Below are 25,493 nucleotides of genomic sequence, written 5' to 3'. Positions count from 1 at the left end.
GGATGGAAGACGCTGCAGCGCTGGAACCGGGAGAGGTAAGTATCGTAAGTGCCAGAGCCCGGAGCAGGTGGGGGGTCCACTCACGGGGGTCGGCACCATAGCACGCCAGTGTCCCTAACGGTGAGGGGACACGCTCGGGGCCCCGGCACTTGCCCGGGTGCTGACTCTCGCCCTGGGTGGGTATTACAGGCAGTGGGGCGGCTCCCTAGGGACTTTTGTTCTGTGATCGTCGGCGAGCCACATGTCAAGGGCAGGCGATCCACATGTGGCTCGCGAGCTATGGGTTGGGGACCCCTGCTCTATGGATTAGTAATTGAATCCAGAAAAAAATATCAATGCTTTTTTGGAGTGTTATATAAGAAAGAAATGTACAACAAAGCACATAATAATCTATGAATGAGTAATTTAAACAAAAAAAACATTTTAAATGCTTTTTTAGAGTGTTGTATACCACCAAAATGGACAACAAAGCACATAAAACTGTATGGATGAGTAATTGAATCAACAAAAATTTGTAAACTTTTTTTTGAGAGTTATATACTGCAGAAATGGACCACAAAATACTAGTGATGAGTGAGTATATTCGTTGCTCTAGATTTCCCAAGCATGCTCGGGTGGTCTCTGGGTCTTTTGGCGAGCTCGGAGATTTAGTTTGTTGACACAGCTGCATGATTTGCGGCTGTTAGACAGCTTGAATACATGTGGGGATTCCCTAACAAACAGGCAACCCCCACATGCAAATTATGCAGCTGCATCGACATAAACTAAATCTCCGAGCACGCCGAAATACTCAGAGGCCACCCGAGCATGCTCAGTAAACCTCCAGTAACGAGTATACTCGCTCATCAGTACAAATTACGTAATACTCTTTGCATGAAAATATAGTCCATTTTTTCAGCCCCTCAAAAAAAAATGTAGTGCAATAGATTTGTATTTAGCAATGGACTGCAAACTCTTTGGCTATGTGCACACGTAGGAAAAGTGGTGCAGAATTTTCTGCACAAAATCCGCATCTCCTGGCAGAATCCACAGCTGCGGATTTGCCGCGGTTTTTATGCGGATTTTGCGTGGTTTTTATGCGGAATTAATGCAGATTTTGTGTGGATTTTCTGCATTTTTTGCCACTGCGGATTTTTAACATGGAGGGGTGCAGAAACGCTGCAGATCCGCAGAAAAGAAGTGACATGCACTTCTTTGAAATCCGCAGCAATTCCGCACTGATTTTTCCGCACCATCTGCACAGCTATTTTTTTATCCCATTGATTTACATTGTACTGTACATCACAGTGCGGATCTGCAGCGTTTCTGCGCGGAAAAATCTGCTGCGGATCCGCAGCAAATCCGCATCGTGTGCACATAGCCTAAGCCTAGAGATTGTATTCTGCTACTCTCCCTGCTTCTGTAACTGTTTCTTCTTAGGCTAAATGTGGAATGTATCTGATACAAACAGCAAAGCGCAGATTTAACCCATACAAGGTCTGTTGGTATGATGGTTCAGAATCAGCAGCAGTATCAACGCTAGAGAACTCTGATTCATTTACCTGTGCACCCACAGCCCTGGAGAAGCACTCTCTCCCTCCAATAACAACTGTCCCTGAGCTGTTCAATGGCGTCAGTGAGCTGAGCGTGGCAGCATCTGTTCTTTTACAACATCTGATGATGTCATGTGGCCAGCAAATCACAGTTATGCCACTACCAAGATTGCATTACAGTGACTGGCAGGCAATCCCCACATTTTTATTGGCTGTGTAACAGGCACCAAACATGCGGGGCTGGTGTTCAAGTTTCAAATTCGAGCATAGGCTAATGCTCGCCAAGTGCAGATCACATCTAAGCACCCATATACTTGAGTGATATCTGATCATCCCCGAGCAAGTTCGCTCTTCCCTACTTTTTAACCTTTAACTAGGCAGACTGACTAATTACAAGTCCGTAGATAAACTATAGTTTAAAATGTCCCTGTTCAAATTATTTTAAATTATTTTAAATCTTTTCTAGGGGTACCATCATTTTTGTCCTAGCCATTTTCATTAGTTTGTTTTTTTAATTTTTATGCTGAACCACAATTCAAAACAATGTCTGATTTTCATTAGTTAATATTTTGTAAATTTAAATTGCAGCTAACATTTGTGAGTTTCAAATTATTTAAGTGACCATTGTGGGCTTTTCTTACTTTACCAGAAGGGTACCAGCAACTTTGCCCATGTGTGTTGAAGCCTATAAATCACAGAATCTCTATAGTGTCATTTGTATCTTGTTAGATTTATTCCAAAGCATGAGTAAATTACCCAATTCCTTACTGGAGGAATATCAGCAGATTCTGTCAGATTTGGACACAATTTTCATCAGTGATTTTCTCAGATTAAAAAAATTGCAAAGCTTTTCCTATCCATTACAATGTTAAAAACAGCACACCGAGTGAACATGGATGACAGTGTGTTCTGTCAGTGATATTTCACAGCCACATAGATTTGTATGGGTAATCCTGCCCCATGAGTTGGATCAAAAATGGACATGTCTCCATTATTGTTTTTGTGAACACAGGGTCCGCCAAAAATATGGATGTGTGAAATACTACTTGAATCCTGCAGAAAACTTTTACTCTCTGGTAATAAATGTCAAGGAATAAAAAGCAAACATTATGGATAAATAAGTCAGTACAAAGTTTAACCCCTTCATGACCCAGCCTATTTTGGCCTTAATGACCTTGCCGTTTTTTGCAATTCTGACCAGTGTCCCTTTATGAGGTAATAACTCAGGAACGCTTCAACGGATCCTAGCGATTCTGAGACTGTTTTTTCGTGACATATTGGGCTTCATGTTAGTGGTAAATTTAGGTCGATAATTTCTGAGTTTATTTGTGAAAAAAACGGAAATTTGGCGAAAATTTTGAAAATTTCGCAATTTTCACATTTTGAATTTTTATTCTGTTAAACCAGAGAGTTATGTGACACAAAATAGTTAATAAATAACGTTTCCCACATGTCTACTTTACATCAGCACAATTTTGGAAACAATTTTTTTTTTTGCTAGGAAGTTATAAGGGTTAAAATTTGACCAGTGATTTCTCATTTTTACAACAAAATTTACAAAACCATTTTTTTTAGGGACCACCTCACATTTGAAGTCATTTTGAGGGTTCTATATGGCTGAAAATACCCAAAAGTGACACCATTCTAAAAACTGCACCCCTCAAGGTGCTCAAAACCACATTCAAGAAGTTTATTAACCCTTCAGGTGTTTCACAGCAGCAGAAGCAACATGGAAGTAAAAAATGAACATTTAACTTTTTAGTCACAAAAATGATCTTTTAGCAACAATTTTTTTATTTTCCCAAGGGTAAAAGGAGAAACTGGACCAGGGACGTTGTTGTCCAATTTGTCCTGAGTACGCTGATACCTCATATGTGGGGGTAAACCACTGTTTGGGCGCACGGCAGGGCTCGGAAGGGAAGGAGCGCCATTTGACTTTTTGAATGAAAAATTGGCTCCAATCTTTAGCGGACGCCATGTGGCGTTTGGAGAGCCCCCGTGTGCCTAAACATTGGAGCTCCCCCACAAGTGACCCCATTTTGGAAACTAGACCCCCCAAGGAACTTATCTAGAAGCATAGTGAGCACTTTAAACCCCAAGGTGCTTCACAAATTGATCCGTAAAAATGAAAAAGTACTTTTTTTTCACAAAAAAATTATTTTAGCCTCATTTTTTTCATTTTCACATGGGCAACAGGATAAAATGGATCCTAAATTTTGTTGGGCAATTTCTCCTGAGTACACCAATACCTCACATGTGGGGGTAAACCACTGTTTGGGCACATGGTAAGGCTCGGAAGGGAAGGAGCGCCATTTGACTTTTTGAATGAAAAATTATCTCCATCGTTAGCGGACACCATGTCGCGTTTGGAAAGCCCCTGTGTGCCTAAACATTGGAGCTCCTCCACAAGTGACCCCATTTTGGAAACTAGACCCCCCAAGGAACTCATCTAGAGGCATAGTGAGCACTTTAAACCCCCAGGTGCTTCACAAATTGATCCGCAAAAATGAAAAAGTACTTTTTTTTCACACAAAATTTCTTTTAGCCTCAATTCTTTCATTTTCACATGGGCAACAGGATAAAATGGATCCTAAAATTTGTTGGGCAATTTCTCCTGAGTATGCCGATACCTCATATGTGGGGGTAAACCACTGTTTGGGTGCACGGCAAGGCTCGGAAGGGGAGGCGTGCCATTTGACTTTTTGAATGGAAAATTAGCTCCAATCGTTAGCGGACACCATGTCGCGTTTGGAGAGCCCCTGTGTGCCTAAACATTGGAGCTCCCCTACAAGTGACCCCATTTTGGAAACTAGACCCCCCAAGAACTTATCTAGATGCATAGTGAGCACTTATAACCCCCAGGTGCTTCACAGAAGTTTATAACGCAGAGCAGTGAAAATAAAAAAATAATTTTTCTTTCCTCAAAAATGATTTTTAGCCCAGAATTTTTTATTTTCCCAAGGGTAATAGGAGAAATTGGACCCCAAATGTTGTTGTCCAGTTTGTCCTGAGTACGATTATACCCCATATGTGGGGGTAAACCACTGTTTGGGCGCACGGCAGGGCTCGGAAGGGAAGGCACGCCATTTCGCTTTTTGAATGGAAAATTAGCTCCAATCATTAGCGGACACCATGTCGCGTTTGGAGAGCCCCTGTGTGCCTAAACATTGGAGCTCCCGCACAAGTGACCCCATTTTGGAAACTAGACCTCCCAAGGAACTAATCTAGATGTGTGGTGAGCACTTTGAACCCCCAAGTGCTTCACAGAAGTTTATAACGCAGAGCCATGAAAATAAAAAATAATTTTTCTTTTCTCAAAAATGATTTTTTAGCCCACAATTTTTTATTTTCCCAAGGGTAACAGGAGAAATTGGACCCCAAAAGTTGTTGTCCAGTTTCTCCTGAGTACGCTGATACCCCATATGTGGGGGTAAACCACTGTTTTGGCACACGGGCGTCAGGTTGCATTTGCAGAGCCCCTGATGTGCCTAAACAGTAGGAACTCCCCACAATTGACTCCATTTTGGAAACTAGACCCCCAAGGGAACTTATCTAGATGTGTAGTGAGCACTTTGAACCCCCAAGTGCTTCACAGAAGTTTATAACGCAGAGTCGTGAAAATAAAAAATGTGTTTCCTTTCCTCAAAAATATTTTTTTAGCCCAGAATTTTTTTATTTTTGCAAGAGTAACAGGAGAAATTGGACCCCAAAAGTTGTTGTCCAGTTTCTCCTGAGTACGCTGATACCCCATATGTGGGGGTAAACCACTGTTTGGACACATGCCGGGGCTCGGAAGGGAAGTAGTGACGTTTTGGAATGCAGACTTTGATGGAATGGTCTGCGGGCATCATGTTACGTTTGCAGAGCCCCTGATATGCCTAAACAGTAGAAACCCCCCACAAGTGACCCCATTTTGGAAACTAGACCCCCCAAGGAACTTATCTAGATGTGTGGTGAGCACGTTCACCCCCCAAGTGCTTCACAGAAGTTTACAACGCAGAGCCGTGAAAATAAAAAATCATTTTTCTTTCCTCAAAAAAGATGTTTTAGCAAGCAATTTTTTATTTTCACAAGGGTAACAGGAGAATTTGGACCCCAATATTTGTTGCCCAGTTTGCTGTGAGTACGCTGATACCCCATATGTCGGGGTAAACCACTGTTTGGGCACACGTCAGGGCTCGGAAGGGAAGTAGTGACATTTGAAATGCAGACTTTGATGGAATGGTCTGCGGGCGTCACATTGCATTTGCAGAGCCCCTGATGTGCCTAAACAGTAGAAACACCCCACAAGTGACCCCATTTTGGAAACTAGACCCCCGAAGGAACTTATCTAGATGTGTGGTGAGCACTTTCAACCCCCAAGTGCTTCACAGAAGTTTATAACGCAGAGCCGTGAAAATAAAAAATAATTGTTCTTTCCTCAAAAATTATGTTTTAGCAAGTAATTTTTTATTTTTGCAAGGGTAACAGGAGAAATTGGACCCCAACAGTTGTTGCCCAGTTTGTCCTGAGTACGCTGGTACCCCAAATGTGGGGGTAAACCACTGTTTGGGCGCACGTCGGGGCTTGGAAGGGCGGGAGCACCATTTGACTTTTTGAACGCAAGATTGGCTGGAATCAATGGTGGCGCCATGTTGCGTTTGGAGACCCCTGATGTGCCCAAACAGTGGAATCCCCTCAATTCTAACTTCAACACTAACCCCAACACACCCCTAATCCTAATCCCAACTGTAGCCATAACCCTAATCACAACCCTAACCCCAACACACCCCTAACCACAACCCTAACCGCAACACACCCGTAACCCTAATTCCAACCCTAACCCTAATCCTAACCCTAATCCCAACCGTAACCCTAATCCCAACCCTAACCACAACTGTAACCCCAACACACCCCTAACCCTATCCGTAACCCTAACCACAAGCCTAATCTTAACCCTATTTCAAACCCTAGCCCTAATTCCAACCCTAACTCTAATTCCAACCCTAACCCTAAGGCTATGTGCCCACGTTGCGGATTCGTGTGAGATTTTTCCGCACGAGTTTTGAAAAATCTGCAGGTAAAAGGCACTGCGTTTTACCTGCGGATTTACAGCAGATTTCCAGTGTTTTTTTGTGCGGATTTCACCTGCGGATTCCTATTGAGGAACAGGTGTAAAACGCTGCGGAATCCGCAAAAAGAATTGACATGCTGCGGAAAATACAACGCAGCGTTTCTGCACGGAATTTTCCGCACCATGGGCACAGCGGATTTGGTTTTCCTTAGGTGTACATGGTACTGTAAACCTGATGGAAAACTGCTTCGAATTCGCAGCGGCCAATCCGCTGCGGATCCGCGGCCGATCCGCTGCGGATCCGCGGCCGATCCGCTGCGGATCCGCGGCCGATCCGCTCTGTGTGCACATGCCATAACCCTACCCCTAACCCTAACCCTACCCCTAACCCTACCCCTAGTTCTAACCCTAGTTCTAACCCTAACCCTAGTGGAAAAAGAAAAAAAAATATTTTCTTTATTTTATTATTGTCCCTACCTATGGGGGTGATAAAGGGGGGGGTTTATTTATTATTTTTTTATTTTGATCGCTGCGATAGAACCTACCACAGCGATCAAAATGTACTTGTAATGAATCTGCCGGCTGGCAGATTCGGCGGGCGCACTGCGCATGCGCCCGCCATTTTCCAAGATGGCGGCACCCATGGAGAAGACGGCCGGACACCAGGAGGGACATCGAAGCTATGTAATTATGGGGGGGTGGGATCGGAACACGGACGGGGGGATCGGAGGACCGGGGGAGCGGACAAGAGGACCGGGGGAGCGGACAGGGGGGAGGAGGGGAGCGGACAGGAGATCGGGGCAGAAAGGACGACTGGGGGGGCGATCGGTGGGGTGGGGGGGGGCAGATCGGGGTCTCCAGCCATGGCAGATGCTATTGCAGCATCGGCCATGGCTGGATTGTAATATTTCACCATTTTCATAGGTGAAATATTACAAATCGCTCTGATTGGCTGTTTCACTTTCAACAGCCAATCAGAGCGATCGTAGCCACGGGGGGGTGAAGCCACCCCCCCTGGGCTGAAGTACCACTCCCCCTGTCTCTGCAGATCGGGTGAAAATGGAGTTAACCCTTTCACCCGATCTGCAGGGATGCGATCTTTCCATGACGCCACATAGGCGTCATGGGTCGGATTGGCACGGGTTTTCATGACGCCTACGTGGCGTCAAAGGTCGGGAAGGGGTTAATAAGGCAAAAACAAAGGGCATTCAAAATCTTGAAAGAAGAGAATACTGAAATAGCATTTCAGGAGAATACAGATCTACCGTAAATAAGAAATGTAAAAAAGAAATTAAGCTGGCAAAGTTATCTACAGAGAAACAAATCACCAGCGACATTAAAATAAATTCTCAAATTTTTTATAAATACATCAATGCCAAAAAGAAAAAAATAGATGGTATCAGCCCCTTAAAAGATGACAATAACAAGATAATTGCAGATGATAAAGAGAAGGCTGGGCTGTGCAAGGACTGATTCTTTTTAACCTTTATTAATGACCTAGCAGATGGGATTGACAGTAAAGGGTTAGGCTGGTTTCACATTTGCGTTTAAAAACGCAGCGTTTAAAAAAAAAACGCATGTGGTGAAAAAACGCATGTAAACGCATGCAAACGCATGCGTTTTTAGCGCTAAAACGCAGCGGCAAAAACGCAAGTGTGAAACCAGCCTTAGTCTTTGCTGCTGCTGACACCAAACTAGTAATGCAGGATTACCAAACTACATGTAATTGGGTTTACTTTCCTTTCAGCTTTTTCTAAAACAAAATATTAATTTTACTTTCAAGAAATGCAAATATGCCTGAGCTCTGTACATATGAACTTATGAATAATCTATTAATACACTTGTGTTAAAAAGAACACGTTATCACTATGAAGGCTCTTTTTCAATACACAGGTGCTTTTCAAAAAATTAGAATATCATCAAAAAATTACCAGATTTTTCAGACTATAAGACACACTGTTTTCCTCCAAAAATGTGGAGGAAAATGGAGGTGCGTCTTATAGTCCAGATGTATCGGCAGTGGCTGAGGTGGGGAGGTGAGGGAGCGGCATCGGCTGAGCAGCTGGTCACAGAGGCAGGAGCCAGCTGCTGCTGCTAACTCCAGTGCCCGCTGCTAAAAAGAAATTAATATTCACTGCATTCCACACCCATGGACGTGGAGTGCAATGGATATCCATTTCTCTTTAGCATTCTGGTATGATTGGCCCCCATCCCGGTCCTGGTATGCCTGGCCCCATCCCTATACTGGTATGATGGGCCCTCATCCCCATCCTGGTATGCATGGCCCCATCAGAAAACATTAAAAAAAACAATGGGATGGGGGTGAGGGCCAGTCATACCAGGAGAAGGATGGGGCCATGCATACCAGGATAGGGTTGGGGCCATCTATACTAAGACAAGATGGGGGTCCTGCATACCAGTATGGGGATAAAGGGGACCATTTCTACCAGGATAAAGATGAGGGGGTCATACCTATCAGGCTAGAGATAAGGGGGACACGCATACCAGGCTAGGAATGAAGGACGCCTTGCACACCAGGATGGGGATGAGAAGCCATGCATACCAGGATAGGGACGAGCAATGCACACCAGGATGGAGATGAGGGCCATGCACATCAGGATAGGGATAAGGGGGCCATGAATAACAGGATGGGGATGAGGGAGCCATGCACATCTGGATAAGGAGGAGGGAGCCATGCATACCAGGATAGGGATGAGAGGGCCATGCACAACGGGATAGGGATTAGGGAGCCATGCATACCAGGATAGGCTTAAGGGGGCCATGCACACTAGGATAAAGTTGTGGGAGCCGTGGAAACCAGGATAGGAATGGTGTATCAGGGTGGGGATGAGAGGACTATATATACACCAGGATAGGGGATGTTAGTACAGAATTTACCACATTTTTGCTTCAAATTTTTTTTCTCCTAATTTCCTCCTCAAGAGCGTCTTATGGTCCGGTGCATCTTGTAGTCCGAAAAATACAATAGTTTATTTCAGTTCTTCAATAATGTTGATGATTATGGCTTACAGCCAATGAACACCCCCAAAAAGTCATTATCTCAGTAAATTTGAAAACTTTATAACACCAGCTTGAAAAATGATTTTAAAATCCAAAATGTTGGCCTATTGAAATGTATGTTCAGTAAATGCACTCAATACTTAGTCGGGGATCCTTTTGCATCAGTTACTGCATCAGTGCGGCCTGGCATAGAGGCGATCAGCCTGAGGCACTGCTGAGGTGTTATGGAAGCCCAGGTTGCTGTGATAGAAGCCTTCAGCTCGTCTGCTTTTTTGGGTTCGGTGTCTCTCATCTTCCTCTTGACAATACTCCATTGATTCTCTATGGGGCTAAGGTCAAGTGAATTTGCTGGCCAATCAAGCACAGTGACATTGTTGTTTTTAAACCAGGTATTGGTACTTTTGGCAGTGTGGACTGGTGCCTAGTGTTGCTGGAGAATTAAATTTCCATCTCCAAAAAGCTTGTCCGCAGAGGGAAGCATGAAGTGCTCTACAATTTTCTGGTAGCCCTGACTTTGGTCTGATAAAACACAGTGGACCTACACCAGCAGATGACATGGCTCCCCAAACCATCACTGATTGTGGAAACTTCACATTAGATCTCAAGCAGCTTGGATTGTGTGCCTCTTCACTTTTCCTCCAGACTCTGGGACCTTGATTTCCAAATGAAATGCAAAATTTACTTTCATCTGAAAACAACACCACCAAGCAACAGTCCAGTTCGTTTTCTCCTTGGCCCAGGTAAGAAGCCTTTCGTTGTCTATTTGTCATGAGTGGCTTGACACAAGGAATGCGATGCTTGTAGCCCCTGTCCTGGATATGTCTGTGTGTGGCTGCTCTTGAAGTAATAACTCCAGCAGCAGTCCACTCCTTGTGAATCTCCCCACAATTTTCGAATCAATCATTTCAAGGCTGTGGTTATCCCGGTTGCTTGTGCACCTTTTTCTACCACACTTTTTCCTTCCACTCAACTTTCCATTAATATGCTTGGTTACAGCACTCTGTGAACAGCCAACTTCTTTAGCAATGATCTTTTGTGGCTTACCCTCCTTGTTGAGTGTGTCAATGACTGCCTTCTGGACATCTGTCACATCAGCAGTCTTCCCCATGATTATGGAGTCTACTGAAACAGACTAAGGGACGTTTTTTAAACACTTAGGAAGCCTTTGTAGTTGTTTTTTGTTAATTATTCTAATTTACTGAGATAATGACTTTTGGGTTTTCATTGGCTGTAAGCCATAATCATCAGCATTAACAGAAATAAACCCTTGAAATAGATCACTCTGTTTGTAATGACTCTATATAATATATGAGTTTCACTTTTTGTATTGAAGAACTGAAATAAGTTAACTTTTTGATAATATTATAATTTTGTGCGAATCACCTGTAAATAAATATATTACTTTTAAACAATTTTGTAGAATACAATTAGTTTCTCGGCCAAAGATTTAATGTACATAAAATTACATTCTACATATCCATGATCACTTGTGCTGCATTGTCAATTTCCTCAATACCATAGATAATGGTAGTTCTTCCAGATTACAAATGTGCGCAGATGGAAACCTCTCAGGCCTCTATTATATTCTAGGCTATGTGGTGGAAATATCTTACACATTGTTGTATCAATATAGGGAAGAGAGTGAGTAAAACGAAGAGAGGTCATAAGCCATTGGCACACTCAAGGGAATGAGAGAAAACAAAAGATTTCCATTATTGCTTTTCCATCTATTGGTTCCGCATTGGGTAACTAACTACATTTTACATGCCTTTAGTTGAACATTGAATTCAGGGCTTGTCTGCAGCAAAGTCATTTTTAAATAGGTGGTTCTTGTGCATGGACATGGATGCCTATATTCCATTTAACAAAATTGTAAATCGGTGCTAACCACATGTCCTCATAACAGTCCCAGCCACAGAGCACTATTGTAATGCGTTGCCTTACCTCCAAACAGTATTAACCTACTTGTTGGATACATACAACTCTGAAAGCACTGAGCACGTAAAGTTTTAGCAATATACATCTCAACATTAAAATTGCAACATGGAGAAGGAAAAGTAATGGAGTTATTGAAATCACAGGATGTTAACGGGACTGTCACCAGGTTTTTTCTATCCCATCTAGGAGCAGCATGATGTAGGGGCACATACCCTAATTCCAGTGATGTGTCACTTATTCAGCTGCTTGCTGACATTTTGGTACAATCACAGTTTTATCCGCTGCAGTCCTGCAATAGTCTGAATGCTGCTCTATATAACCCCATCCACCCCACTGATTGGCAGTTTTCTGCCAATGCACAGTGTACGCAGGAAGCTGCCAATCAGTGGTGGGGTTCTACAGAGATCATGTTCAGTTAGGTCCATAAATATTTGGACAGTGAAACAATCTTCATGATTTGGGCTTTGCATACTACTATTTTGGATTTAAACTGCAACAAATGAGACTGGCTGAAGTCTGGAAGCCATGGATATCACCAGACGCTGAGTTTAATCCTTTTTGATGCTTTGCCTGGCATTTACTGAAACTGACTTCAGTTGCTTGTTTTGTGGGACTTTTTGCCTTACATTTTGACTTAAGCAGGGCTGTAGAGTCGGTAAGCCAAACCCCCAAGTCTAACCGACTCCTCAATTTCACTGGCTTCAACTCCCGACTCTGACTCCACAGCACTGACTCGCTACTTGGCATGTACATAAAAAACAGTCCAGATTCATCTCCACTAAAAGCTGAGATCCTAAGATTAGGAATAGACCAGACATTTTAGGATATTTCTTAACTTTCCCAAATTCTTATAAGAACATTTACAGCACATCCTGCATTGTACTACTGTAGCCAATCTAATATATAATTGCCTAGAATACTACTTCCTGCAATTTGTGCCAACTTCCGTGGCTTTGTCCGGAGCTAATGTCCGGAGATAATGTCCGGAGCTAATGTCCGGAGATAATGTCCGGAGCTAATGTCCGGAGCTAAGTGACGTCACCAGTGTCCTACACCCAGGCAGAGCACAGGGGCCCCAGGCAGCATATGGGGCCCCAGGCAGAGCACAGTGGCCCCAGGCAGAGCACAGGGGCCCCAGGCAGCATATGGGGCCCCAGGCAGAGCACAGTGGTCTCAGGCAGAGCACAGGGGCCCCAGGCAGCCTATGGGGCCCCAGGCAGAACACAGTGGCCCCAGGCAGAGCACAGGGGCCCCAGGCAGCATATGGGGCCCCAGGCAGAGCACAGGGGCCCCAGGCAGCATATGGGGCCCCAGGCAGAGCACAGTGGCCCCAGGCAGAGCACAGGGGCCCCAGGCAGAACATGGGGCCCCAGGCAGAGCACAGGGGCCCCAGGCAGAGCACAGGGGCCCCAGGCAGCATATGGGGCCCCAGGCAGAGCACAAGGGCCCCAGGCAGAGCACAGGAGATAAGTGACGTCACCAGCGTCCTACACCCGCTCAGGGTGGACAAAGATATACGCCTCCTGACGAAGCCACTCAGGTGAAACGCGCGTCGAGGTTTCCCTCTCTGCCTGCAGCACCTTGTCATCTACTGCAACTATGTCCCAAGGTAACAGTATGCTATCTTTAGCTCACTCATTGTACCCATGACTATGTTACCTTTCTTTAGACATATATCCCCCACTATTCATTTTAGTTAGGGGATCACCATAGGAATTTTTCCCTTTGACATTCTGTGCATACTATTTTGGCACACCATTCAGTATTCACTGGGCTGCGGTCAGAGCAGGGTGCTCATATCCTTTTTTTGTTTTTTCATGTTATCGCCAGCATTGTTTTTTTGTCATCTATTACATGCTATCTTTTAGCTGCTTCTTTCTACCACCCTTTTGTCCATGTATTATTATATTTAATATTGTGTGTATATTTGATACCTTAATAAATACCTGTTCATTATAACTGTTCTTTGTACCTCTATTCTTATGCACAGATTCTTGGTCTATGACCTTTCCTCAATTGATCGTTCAGATCTAGGGATTATTTAGTCTGGTGCGTCTTTTTAGGTTCATATGATTAGGCCTAGAGGTACGCCCTCGGCTGGCCGAGAGGGCATCATTGTTTAGGCGTTCTTTTCTGGACAAAGATATATGCCTTCGTGGTGCGCGGCACTTTTCTGATTGATTGCCGCCTGCCGCGAGCGACCAATCAGAAATGTGCCGTACTGTCAAGAATTGTCAAGAGCTGGTGAGTGCAGCCATTTTTTGTTCTTTCTTACTATTATTTATTAATTGTATTATTCTTACATTTGAATAAATAAAGTATATATGGATTCTAGACTCCCGATTCTTTAGAATCGGGCTGCCATCTAGTTTATTATAAACAATGATATATGACCATGTGATATTTCAGTTTTTCTTTTTTATTAAATTTTCAAAAGTTTCTACATTTCTGTTTTTTTTTGCAGTCAAGATGGGGTGCAGAGTGTCCATTAATTATAAAAAATGATCTTTTTTGAATTTACCAAATGGCTGCAATGAAATAAAGAGTGAAAAATGTAAAGGGGTCTGAATACTTCCCGTACCCACTGTATTTTAGGAGTCGGAGTCAGTCCTTTTTATACTGACTCAACAATTTTGACTCCACAGCCCTGGTCTTAAGCATGTGAAATGCATGCTCAGTGGGGTTGAGACCTGGTGATTGACTCAGCCATTGCAGAATATTCCCCTTCTTTGCCTTAAAAAAACTCCTAGCTTAATTTTGCAGTAAATTTAGGGTCATTGTCCATCTCTACTGTGAAACGCCATCCAATCAACCTTGCTGCATTGGTTGAATCTGAGCAGATTGTATCGCCCTGTACACTTCAGAATTCATCTTCTGTCTTCAGTCACATCATCAATAAACACCAGTGACTCTGCGTCATTAGAAGCCATGCATGCCCATCACTGCCTGCACCATATTTTACAGAGGATGTGGTGTGCTTTAGATATTGAACCGTTCCAAGCCTTCACCATACATTCTTGTTCCCATCAGTCTGGTACAGATTAGTTTCATCTTTCCAAAGAATGGTTTTCCAGAAATGGGCTGGCTTCTCTAGATGTTTTTTTGGCAAAGTCTAATATGGCCTTTCTATTTTTAAGGCTGATTAATAGTTTTCACCTTGTGGTGAACTCTCTGTATATGCTCTCATGAAATCTTCTCAATGGTATACTTAGATTCTGGAACACTTACTTCCTGGAGAGTGTTCTTCACTTGAGTGGATCTTATGAAGGGGTTTTTCTTCACCATGGCAAAGATTCTACGATCACCCACCACTTTTGTCTTCTTTGGACGTCCAGGCCTTTTTGAGTTACCAAGCTCACCAGTGCACTCTTTTATTTTTGGAGAATGTACCAAACTCATTCATTTGACCATTCCTAACATTTCTGCTACGTCTCTGATGTGTTTCTTCTTTTTTTTCAATCTAATGATGGTCTGTTTCACTTCTATTGAGAGATCCTTTAACCTCATGTTGTGGATTCATAGCAACAGCTTCCAAATGCCAATGCAGCACCTGGAATCTGCTCCAGATGTTTTAGCTGCTTAATTAGTGATGGAGTAACACGGGAATAGCCCATGCAGCCCACTAAAGAGCCTTTTATAGATCGCTAGTTCTTAAACCCTTACTCCAATTAGGTAGTTTATACCTTCACATTAAAGTTGAGAGTCTGCACTTTAAAGGGGACCTGAAAAGTGATAAATGCTGCCCAATCAGTGAGTACCAAATATCAGCCACAGCCATGTATGTTTAAGGCCATGTTCACACTTTGCGGGTGACCTCTGCGGGCTCTCCCGCAGCGGATTTGATAAATCTGCAGGGCAAAACCGCTGCGGTTATCCCTGCAGATTTATCGCGGTTTGTTCCGTGGTTTCCGCTGCGGGTTTCCGCCTATACTATTGATGCTGCATATGCAGCAATATGCAGCATCAATAGTAATCTTAAAATAAAATAAAAAGTTTATATACTCTGACGTCCCAATCTCCTCGGCGCTGCACCCGGCGCTCCGGTTCCAAAGATGATGTGCGAGAAGGACCCTTCGTGACGTCACGGTCATGTGACCGCGATGTCACGGTCATGTGACCGCGACGTCACCGCAGGTCCTGTTCGCACAGCAACTCTGACCGGCCGGCCGCGTGCAGCGCTGAGAGGTGAGTATATCATGATTTTTTATTTTAATTCTTTTTTTTACACACAAATATGGTTCCCAGGGCCTGGAGGAGAGTCTCCTCTCCTCCACCCCGGGTACCACCCGCACATTATCCGCTTACTTCCCGCAACATGGGCACAGCCCCATGCGGGAAGTAAGCGGTTCAATGCATTCCTATGGGTGCAGAATCGCAGCGATTCTGCACAAAGAAGTGACATGCTGCGGGTTGTAAACCGCTGCGTTTCTGCGCGATTTTTCCCGCAGCATGTGCACAGCGGTTTGCGGTTTCCATAGGGTTTACATGTAAATGTAAACGCAATGGAAACTGCTGCGGACCCGCAGCATCAAAATCGCGGCGGTTCCGCGGTAAAAACCGCAAAGTGTGAACATGGCCTAACTCTGAAAAGCTGCAGCGTTTCAAAGAAAAACATACTTTTAATAGCTGCCGAGGACAGAGCTGCACTGTGCACTAATTGTACAAGCAGTTCCCCGGCGGCTTCTCCCCAACCGATGACAATGACTGGCCAGCCTCTGCCTTTGTGGGCGTATAGGCACAGACTTGTCAGTCACTGTTAGTGGGTGAGTAGAAAGCAGACCGACCTGTATGATTAGTGCACAGTGCGAAACTGTCCTCGGCAGCTATTAAAAGTACCGTATATGCTCAAGTATAAGCTGACCCGAATATAAGCTGAGGCACCTAATTTTACCAAAAAAACTGGGAAAACTTATTGACTCGAGCATAAGCCTCGTATGCATGGCCCCCCTCATCCGCATCCTGATATGCATGGCCTCTTCATCCCCCATGTTTGTATGTATGGCCCCCTCATCCCTTTCCTGGTATGCTTTGTCCCCTCATCCCTATCCTGGTACACTTACCCCAAGTATAAGCCTATTGGGGCTTTTTCAGCCCAAAAAATGTGCTCAAAAACTCTGCTTATACTCTAGTATATATACTATATTTTTCTCTGAAACTCCACAGCATTTCAAAATCAAATATACATGACTTTGATCCTACAGCCATTGGCTGATACTTGCTGACCGCGGTTTCGGCAGCATGTGTTACCTGTCATGTTACCTTTAAGGCCATATTGATTATATAACTGTATCTTGAATATATTTTGGTAAACAGCTAAAATTCCAAAAACTTGTGTCAATGTCCAAATATTTTTTGACCTAACTGTATATGCTTGTACCTGGCAGCAGGTTTACTAGTCATCTAATGATAATCCCCTGCAGATAAAACAGTGATTTTATCAAAACTACAGCAATCATCCAAGTAAGTGACACATCCCTGGAATCAGGGTTTCTGTCCTTACGTTATGCTCCTCTCAGATTAGATGGCAAAAACTTGGTGACAGATTCCCTTTAATGGCATGCTTGCAAATCTCCACAAGGAAAAATATCCCTGCTTTGACCCATGTTCAGAGACATATTACAGTTGTGGCCAAAAGTATTGACACCCCTGCAATTCTGTCAGATAATACTCAGTTTCTTCCTGAAAATGATTGCAAACACAAATTCTTTGTTATTATTATCTTCATTTAATTTGTCTTAAATGAAAAAACACAAAAAGAATTGTCCTAAAGCCAAATTGGATATAATTCCACACCAAACATAAAAAAGGGGTGGACAAAAGTAGTGACACTGTTCGAAAAATCATTTAATGCTTCTCTAATTTGTGTAATTAACAGCACCTGTAACTTACCTGTGGCACCTAACAGGTGTTGGCAATAACTAAATCACACTTACAGCCAGTTGACATGGATTAAAGTTGACTCAACCTCTGTCCTGTGTCCTTGTGTGTGCCACATTGAGCATGGAGAAAAGAAAGAAGAGCAAAGAACTGTCTGAGGACTTGAGAAACCAAATTGTGAGGAAGCATGAGCAATCTCCAAAGACCTGAATGTTCCTGTGTCTACCGTGCGCAGTGTCATCAAGAAGTTTAAAGCCCATGGCACTGTGGCTAACCTCCCTAGATGTGGACGGAAAAGAAAAATTGACGAGATTTCAATGCAAGATTGTGCGGATGTTGGATAAAGAACCTCGACTAACATCCAAACAAGTTCAAGCTGCCCTGCAGTCCGAGGGTACAACAGTGTCAACCCTTACTATCCGTCGGCGTCTGAATTAAAAGGGACTGTATGGTAGGAGACCCAGGAAGACCCCACTTCTTGCCCTGAGACATAAAAAAGCCAAGCTGGATTTTTCCAAAACTTACCTGAAAAAGCCTAAAACGTTTTGGAAGAATGTTCTCTGGTCAGATGAGACAAAAGTTGTTATGGCTGGACCTGGTGGTTAGGAGCACCGGGAATGACCTGATAGTCAAAACTGCAAAATAGAGCGAGCTCTGGGAAGTGGGAGCTCTGCTGACCGCAGCCCTAATCTATTATCACACACACTAGAATTAGCCGTGGATCGTACCTGACTCTGCCTAGACGACTCTACACAGCCTGAGAGGTAACTACACCTAAAGAGAAATATAGCCTCACCTTGCCTCAGAGAAATTCCCCAAAGGAAAAGAGGAGCCCCCCACATATATTGACTGTGAGTTAAGAGGAAGGCACAAACACAGGAATGAGACAGGTTTCAGCAAAGGAGGCCCGACTTACTAAATAGACAGAAGATAGATAAAGGGATCTTTGCGGTCAGCACAAAAAACTACAAAAAGCCACGCAGAGTGAGCAAGAAACCCCCCGCGCTGACTCACGGTGCGGTAGGTGCCACTCTGCAACCCAGTGCTTCCAGCTAGCGAGACAATATCATGATAGCCAGCTGGACAAAACTTAGCAGGTACTCAGAAATATATTCAGCACACAAATGAACAACAAATGAGCTTAACAGGGACTTAGCTTCTGCTGAAGTAGACAGGTCATCAGGAGATCCAAGTGAGATCTGAACCAGTACAGATACATTGACAACTGGCATCAGGTAACGATCTGAGCAGAGTTAAATAGAGGAACCAGCCCAGTCTTAAACGATGCAGCTGAGGAAGCCACCTCCAGACCAGCAGCTCCACTTTCAGCCACCAGAGGGAACCCACGGACAGAACTCACAGAAATACCATTCCTGACCACAGGAGGGAGCTCGAGAACAGAGTTCACAACAGTACCCCCCCCTTGAGGAGGGGTCACCGAACCCTCACTAGAACCCCCCGGCCGATTAGGACGAGCCAAATGAAAGGCATGAACCAAATCGGCAGCATGGACATCGGAGGCAAGAGCCCAGGAATTATCTTCCTGACCATAGCCCTTCCATTTGACCAGATACTGAAGTTTCCGTCTCGAGATACGAGAATCTAAAATCTTCTCCACCACATACTCCAATTCTCCCTCGACCAACACCGGAGCAGGAGGGTCAACGGAAGGAACCATAGGCGCCTCATATCTCTGCAACAACGACCTATGGAACACATTATGGATGGCAAAAGAAGCTGGAAGGTCCAAACGAAATGACACAGGATTGAGGATTTCTGAAATCTTATAAGGCCCAATAAAACGAGGCTTAAACTTAGGAGAAGAAACCTTCATAGGAACATAACGAGATGACAGCCAAACCAGATCCCCAACACGAAGTCGAGGACCAACACGGCGATGGCGGTTAGCGAAACGTTGAGCCTTCTCCTGTGACAATGTCAAATTGTCCACTACATGAGTCCAAATTTGCTGCAACCTGTCCACCACAGAATCCACACCAGGACAGTCCGAAGGCTCAACCTGCCCTGAAGAGAAACGAGGATGGAAACCAGAATTACAATAAAAAGGTGAAATCAAAGTAGCCGAACTGGCCCGATTATTAAGGGCGAACTCAGCCAATGGCAAGAAGGTCACCCAATCATCCTGATCAGCAGAAACAAAGCATCTCAGATAGGTCTCCAAAGTCTGATTGGTTCGCTCAGTTTGGCCATTTGTCTGAGGATGGAAAGCAGAAGAAAAAGACAAATCAATGCCCATCTTAGCACAAAAGGAGAGCCAAAACCTCGAAACAAACTGGGAACCTCTGTCCGACACAATGTTCTCCAGAATGCCATGCAAACGAACCACATGCTGGAAAAAGAACGGAACCAAATCAGAGGATGAAGGCAACTTAGGCAAGGGTACCAAATGGACCATCTTAGAGAAGCGATCACAAACCACCCAGATGACGACATCCTTTGAGAGACAGGGAGATCTGAAATAAAATCCATGGAAACATGCGTCCAGGGCCTCTTCGGGACCGGCAAGGGTAAAAGTAACCCACTGGCACGAGAACAGCAGGGCTTCGCCCGAGCACAAGTCCCACAGGACTGCACAAAAGCACGCACATCCCGGGACAAGGAAGGCCACCAAAAGGACCTAGCCACCAAATCTCTGGTACCAAAAATTCCAGGATGACCAGCCAACACCGAACAATGAACCTCCGAGATAACCCTATTAGTCCATCTATCAGGGACAAACAGTCTCTCTGCAGGACAGCGGTCAGGTCTATCCGCCTGAAACTCCTGCAGAACCCGCCGCAAATCAGGGGCGATGGCAGACAAAATCACCCCCTCTTTGAGAATACCAGCCGGCTCAGAAACTCCCGGAGAATCAGGCACAAAACTCCTTGAAAGGGCATGAGCCTTCACATTCTTAGAACCCGGAAGGTATGAAACCACGAAATCGAAACGGGAGAAAAACAGTAACCATCGAGCCTGTCTAGGGTTCAACCGCTTGGCAGACTCGAGATAAGTCAAATTCTTGTGATCCGTCAAGACCACCACGCGATGCTTGGCGCCCTCAAGCCAATGTCGCCACTCCTCGAATGCCCACTTCATGGCCAACAACTCCCGATTGCCAACATCATAATTACGCTCAGCAGGCGAAAACTTTCTAGAAAAGAAAGCACATGGCTTCATCACAGAGCCATCAGAACTTCTCTGAGACAAAACAGCCCCTGCTCCAATCTCAGAAGCATCAACCTCGACCTGAAAAGGGAGCGAAACATCTGGCTGACACAACACAGGAGCCGAAGAAAAATGACGTTTCAGCTCCTGAAACGCCTCAACGGCCGCAGAGGACCAATTCACCACATCCGCACCTTTCTTGGTCAAATCAGTCAGTGGTTTGACAACACTAGAAAAATTAGCGATAAAGCGACGGTAAAAATTCGCAAAGCCCAGGAATTTCTGAAGGCTCTTTACAGATGTAGGCTGAGTCCAATCATAAATGGCCTGGACTTTAACTCGATCCATCTCGATAGTAGAAGGGGAAAAAATGAAGCCCAAAAAGGAAACCATCTGAACTCCGAAGAGACACTTAGACCCCTTCACAAACAAGGAATTAGCACGAAGGACTTGGAATACCATTCTGACGTGCTTCACATGAGACTCCCAATCATCCGAAAAGACCAAAATATCATCCAAATATACTATCATGAATCTATCCAGATACTTTCGGAAGATGTCATGCATAAAGGACTGGAATACAGATGGCGCATTAGAAAGCCCGAATGGCATCACCAGATACTCAAAATGGCCCTCGGGCGTATTAAATGCGGTTTTCCATTCATCGCCCCGCTTAATACGCACAAGATTATACGCTCCTCGAAGATCTATCTTGGTAAACCAACTAGCCCCCTTAATCCGAGCAAACAAATTAGACAATAGAGGCAAAGGGTAGTGAAATTTGACCGTGATTTTATTAAGAAGGCGGTAATCTATACAAGGTCTCAGAGAACCATCCTTCTTGGCCACAAAAAAGAACCCTGCTCCCAACGGTGACGACGACGGGCGAATATGCCCTTTCTCCAAGGACTCCTTCATATAGCTCCGCATAGCGGCGTGTTCTGGCACAGATAAATTGAAAAGTCGGCCTTTAGGAAACTTACTACCAGTGTCATGTCCCACGACTTGAGAAATCATTCACTGTTTGCATTGCTTGTGTTCTATCCTTCTTTCTAGGCAGAAGTTTGCTTTTCCCTGTATTTTGTCCCAACTCTCTCACTGTAGTCCTGTGATGTATGTTTGTTCACTCCCTTATTCTCCATTTTGTCATCATCACCATATCTGTATGCATCTTCTACATGTCCTCTGTTGAATATTCCTTTTTACCTGCTGCTTTCATCATAATACAAGAATTTCGGTTAAAGCAATCCTCTTTTCCTGGAGTCTTCTTACATGAGATCGTGGCTGAGTTAAGCTATCTGATAAATCGGTATGAACGTGAGTACAGGTCAATACGGAAGCGCCCAAAAGAATAGGTCTATCCAGGCACCACTGCGTTCTACATATCCATGAGTCAGAATAGTAAAAAGGAATAACCTGCCTTCAGAGACAGTAACTCAAGGTCTGTGCTGAACCTCAGTGGAAAAGGACATTTCCCAGATACACAGTAACCCAGTTCCCAGCCAGACCCCAGCGTGCATAGAAGCACACACTGCAGATAAACAGTGAGAAGTATAACCCTCATCATCCACTCTTCCTGCCTGCAAACAAATCATGTCTGAAGCGAGGTATACAATGTCCCTACCAGACTTACAGACACAGGAAAGAGACCTAGATCCCCATCCACCAGCTAGTGAAAGAGGAAAACGTACAGTTAAACCTACATGGAAAGTCATGGAGAATTTAGAGACTGAAAAAGGTGTTGTATATCGTGATGTGTCTTCACTATGGGAGAAAGTGCTGAGTCACATAGACACTGTATCAAGGCCTGCTTCTCATGAGTTACCACTAGAGGGAGTCCTAGAACAATTATGCACAGCATACCAAAGGTATATGGAGAAGACTGACCAATACATTACTCTCCTGAAAAAACTGAATCTGCCAGAGACTTTAAAAGAATTGCAAAGTTTCCAGCAACTTAATTCTGAAAGGGACTACACCGTACGCGACATTAAGACAAAGATAGAGGCTAAAATTGCACGGACACCAGATGCATCATCTCGCTCATCCAAATCGTCTAAGCACTCAAAACGCTCATCTAGGTCAAGTTCATCAAAATATTCCACTCTCAGCCAGCAGCTTATAAGGGCACGTGCTAAGGCAGAAACGTCTAAGATACAAGCAGCCTTTGCGCAAAGGAGAGCAGAAATGGATGCAGCCACAGCACAAAAGAGAGCAGAAATAGAAGCAGCCAGAGCAGAAATGGATGCAGCCACAGCACAAAAGAGAGCAGAAATGGATGCGGATGCAGCACGCAAGGAAGCTCTGGAGAAGGAATGTGAGCATGCAACAGCCATGGCGGAGTTAAGGATCCTGGAGCGAGCTATCAGTGGGAGTCAAAGAGACAGCATCAGTTTGTGTGAAGTGGAGGCGGAGGACCCTATTGAACGCACAAGAGACTACGTGCTAAGCCAAAATGGCGAACCGCAGATCATCACTAACACTTCTGATGGCGTTCATGCTTCTCCAGGACACCAGGATGCCGATCAACTTACAGAACCCTACACTCAAGGTCAGTACAATGCTCCCAAACTTGAACTTCCTTCGTATTCCAGTATGCGCCAAGACCCTGCATCTCATCAAACTCCACAGGCTATTATCTACACGCAACCCAATATACCGGCAGGTCATTATACTCTCGACAACCGCACAGTGCCAGCTCCGCATGTAGCAGAGACTATACCCACCAAACCGGTTGCTGGACTAAATGCATATGCCACTCCATACTTACCCACGTTTCAAGTCCAAGACGTCTCCACTCCTATGTACAACACCGCTCAGCCCACATTCGTGCATCCTAAGTCAGAAAGAACAGACATGTCCGACTTCGCAAGGTACATGATTCGCCGCGAACTTACTAAAACCGGTCTCACAAGGTTTGACGACCAACCTGAAAATTACAGAGGTTGGAAAAATGCCTTTAGAACCGTAACTAGTGACCTCGGCATCACTGCTGCCGAAGAGCTGGACCTGCTAATCAGATGGCTAGGACCACAATCCACCGAGCGTGTCAAGAGACTCAGGTCTGTACATATCAGTAATCCAACGGCTGGTCTCATGGCTGCATGGGAAAGACTAGAGAAAAACTTTGGCAGTCCAGAAGCCATAGAGGATGCACTGTTCAAGCGTCTACAGAGTTTTCCAAAGATAGCAAGCAAAGACAGTTCAAAGTTCCTGGAGCTCAGTGACTTGCTGTTAGAGCTCCATCTGGCCAAGGCAGACACCCACCTACCTGGCCTCAGCTACCTGGACACTGCTCGTGGAGTAAATCCCATTATCTCCAAGCTACCGTACAACGTGCAAGAAAGGTGGACTACACTAGGGTCAAAATACAAGAAAGACCATCAAGTGTCATTTCCTCCATTCTCCTACTTCTGTGAGTTTATAAAAGACGTGGCAGAGCGCAAGAACGACCCAAGCTTTTCTTACCAAGAATCCAGTGGCCCAGCTTCACCTCCTTCTAAATACGTCAGCGCACGCTCGAACGACAGAAACCGCAGAGGTCCAGTGTCAGTGAAGAAGACGGATATTCTTCCCTTACCAACACCAGCCCCAGACAAGAGTAACAAAGGTGAAAAGATAGAGAACCCAAATCGTGAATGTCCCATCCACAAGAAGCCACATCCCTTAAAAAAGTGCATCGGCTTCAGGAAGAAACCGCTCCAGGAACGCAAGGAGCTTCTAAAGAGGTTCGGGGTATGCTACAGATGTTGTGCTTCTACTGAACACCTTGCTAAAGACTGTAAAACTACAATTAAGTGCATGGAGTGTGACAGTGAGGACCACGTACAAGCACTCCACCCATTCCGTCCTGACTCTACACTTACTCCTTCCCCCACCACGAGCCATGGCGGGGAGGACGCAGCTCAAACTGCAAGCCATACCACAATATCTTCTTCATGCACAGAAGTCTGCGGAGAAGACCTCTGGGACAAGTCCTGTGCGAAGATTTGCCTGGTGAACGTATATCCCAACGGTCACCCAGAGAAAGCCGTGAAGGTGTACGTCCTTCTGGATGATCAGAGCAACCGATCACTTGCAAGGTCAGAACTCTTTGATATGTTTAACTTAAAGGGAAATGCCTACCCTTACACCTTAGGTACCTGCAGTGGTGTTACAGAGGTTTATGGGAGAAGGGCCAGTGGTCTTACAGCGACATCTCTCGAGAACACCGTCGAGATACCGTTACCTACACTGGTCGAGTGCAACCAGATTCCATCCAATCGAGAAGAGATCCCAACGCCAGAGGCTGCTCTTCATCACCAACATCTCAAGGGGATAGCAAACAAGATACCAGCCCTCAACAACAGTGCAGATATCCTGATTCTGCTAGGCAGAGACATCCTCCGGCTGCACAAGGTGCGTCAGCAAATTAATGGACCACACGATGCACCATTTGCCCAACGCTTAGATCTAGGCTGGGTAATCATAGGCAATGTTTGCATACACAAGATGAAGAGACCTAACAACATCTCCTCTTACAAGACACACATTTTGTCAAATGGTCGCAGCACCCATTTCCAACCATGCCCACATCACTACTGGGTGAAAGAGAAAGTGAGCAACACCAAGTGGCAACAGGAATCCTTCAACAACATGAACACACTCCAGTCCTGGGAAGAAAACCTCGGGTCATCAGTGTTCGATTCCACAAGTAATGACAACAAGTTGGCACCCACAAGGGAAGATAAAGAATTTATAAAGGTTATGGATAAAGAATTTGTTCAAGACGACTCCAACAGTTGGGTAGCTCCTTTACCCTTTCGTTTCCCAAGAGTGAGGTTGCCGAACAACCTGCAGCAAGCAACTGCAAGGTTCTCATCCTTAAAGCGTACCCTAAAGAGGAAACCAGAGATGGAGAAGCA

At 44.7% G+C, this 25,493-nt stretch overlaps 1 protein-coding gene across 6 annotated transcripts in view; it reads left to right on the top strand.

The window, feature by feature from the left end:
* AMPH (amphiphysin) overlaps positions 1 to 25,493 on the top strand; it is a 425,845-nt gene that overhangs the window by 180,228 nt on the left and 220,124 nt on the right. The gene's annotated exons all lie outside the window — the stretch shown is intronic.

The sequence above is a fragment of the Ranitomeya variabilis genome, chromosome 6 (genome assembly GCF_051348905.1).
Source record: "Ranitomeya variabilis isolate aRanVar5 chromosome 6, aRanVar5.hap1, whole genome shotgun sequence".
Lineage (NCBI taxonomy): Eukaryota > Metazoa > Chordata > Amphibia > Anura > Dendrobatidae > Ranitomeya > Ranitomeya variabilis.
This window is presented reverse-complemented; position numbering and strand designations above follow the sequence as displayed.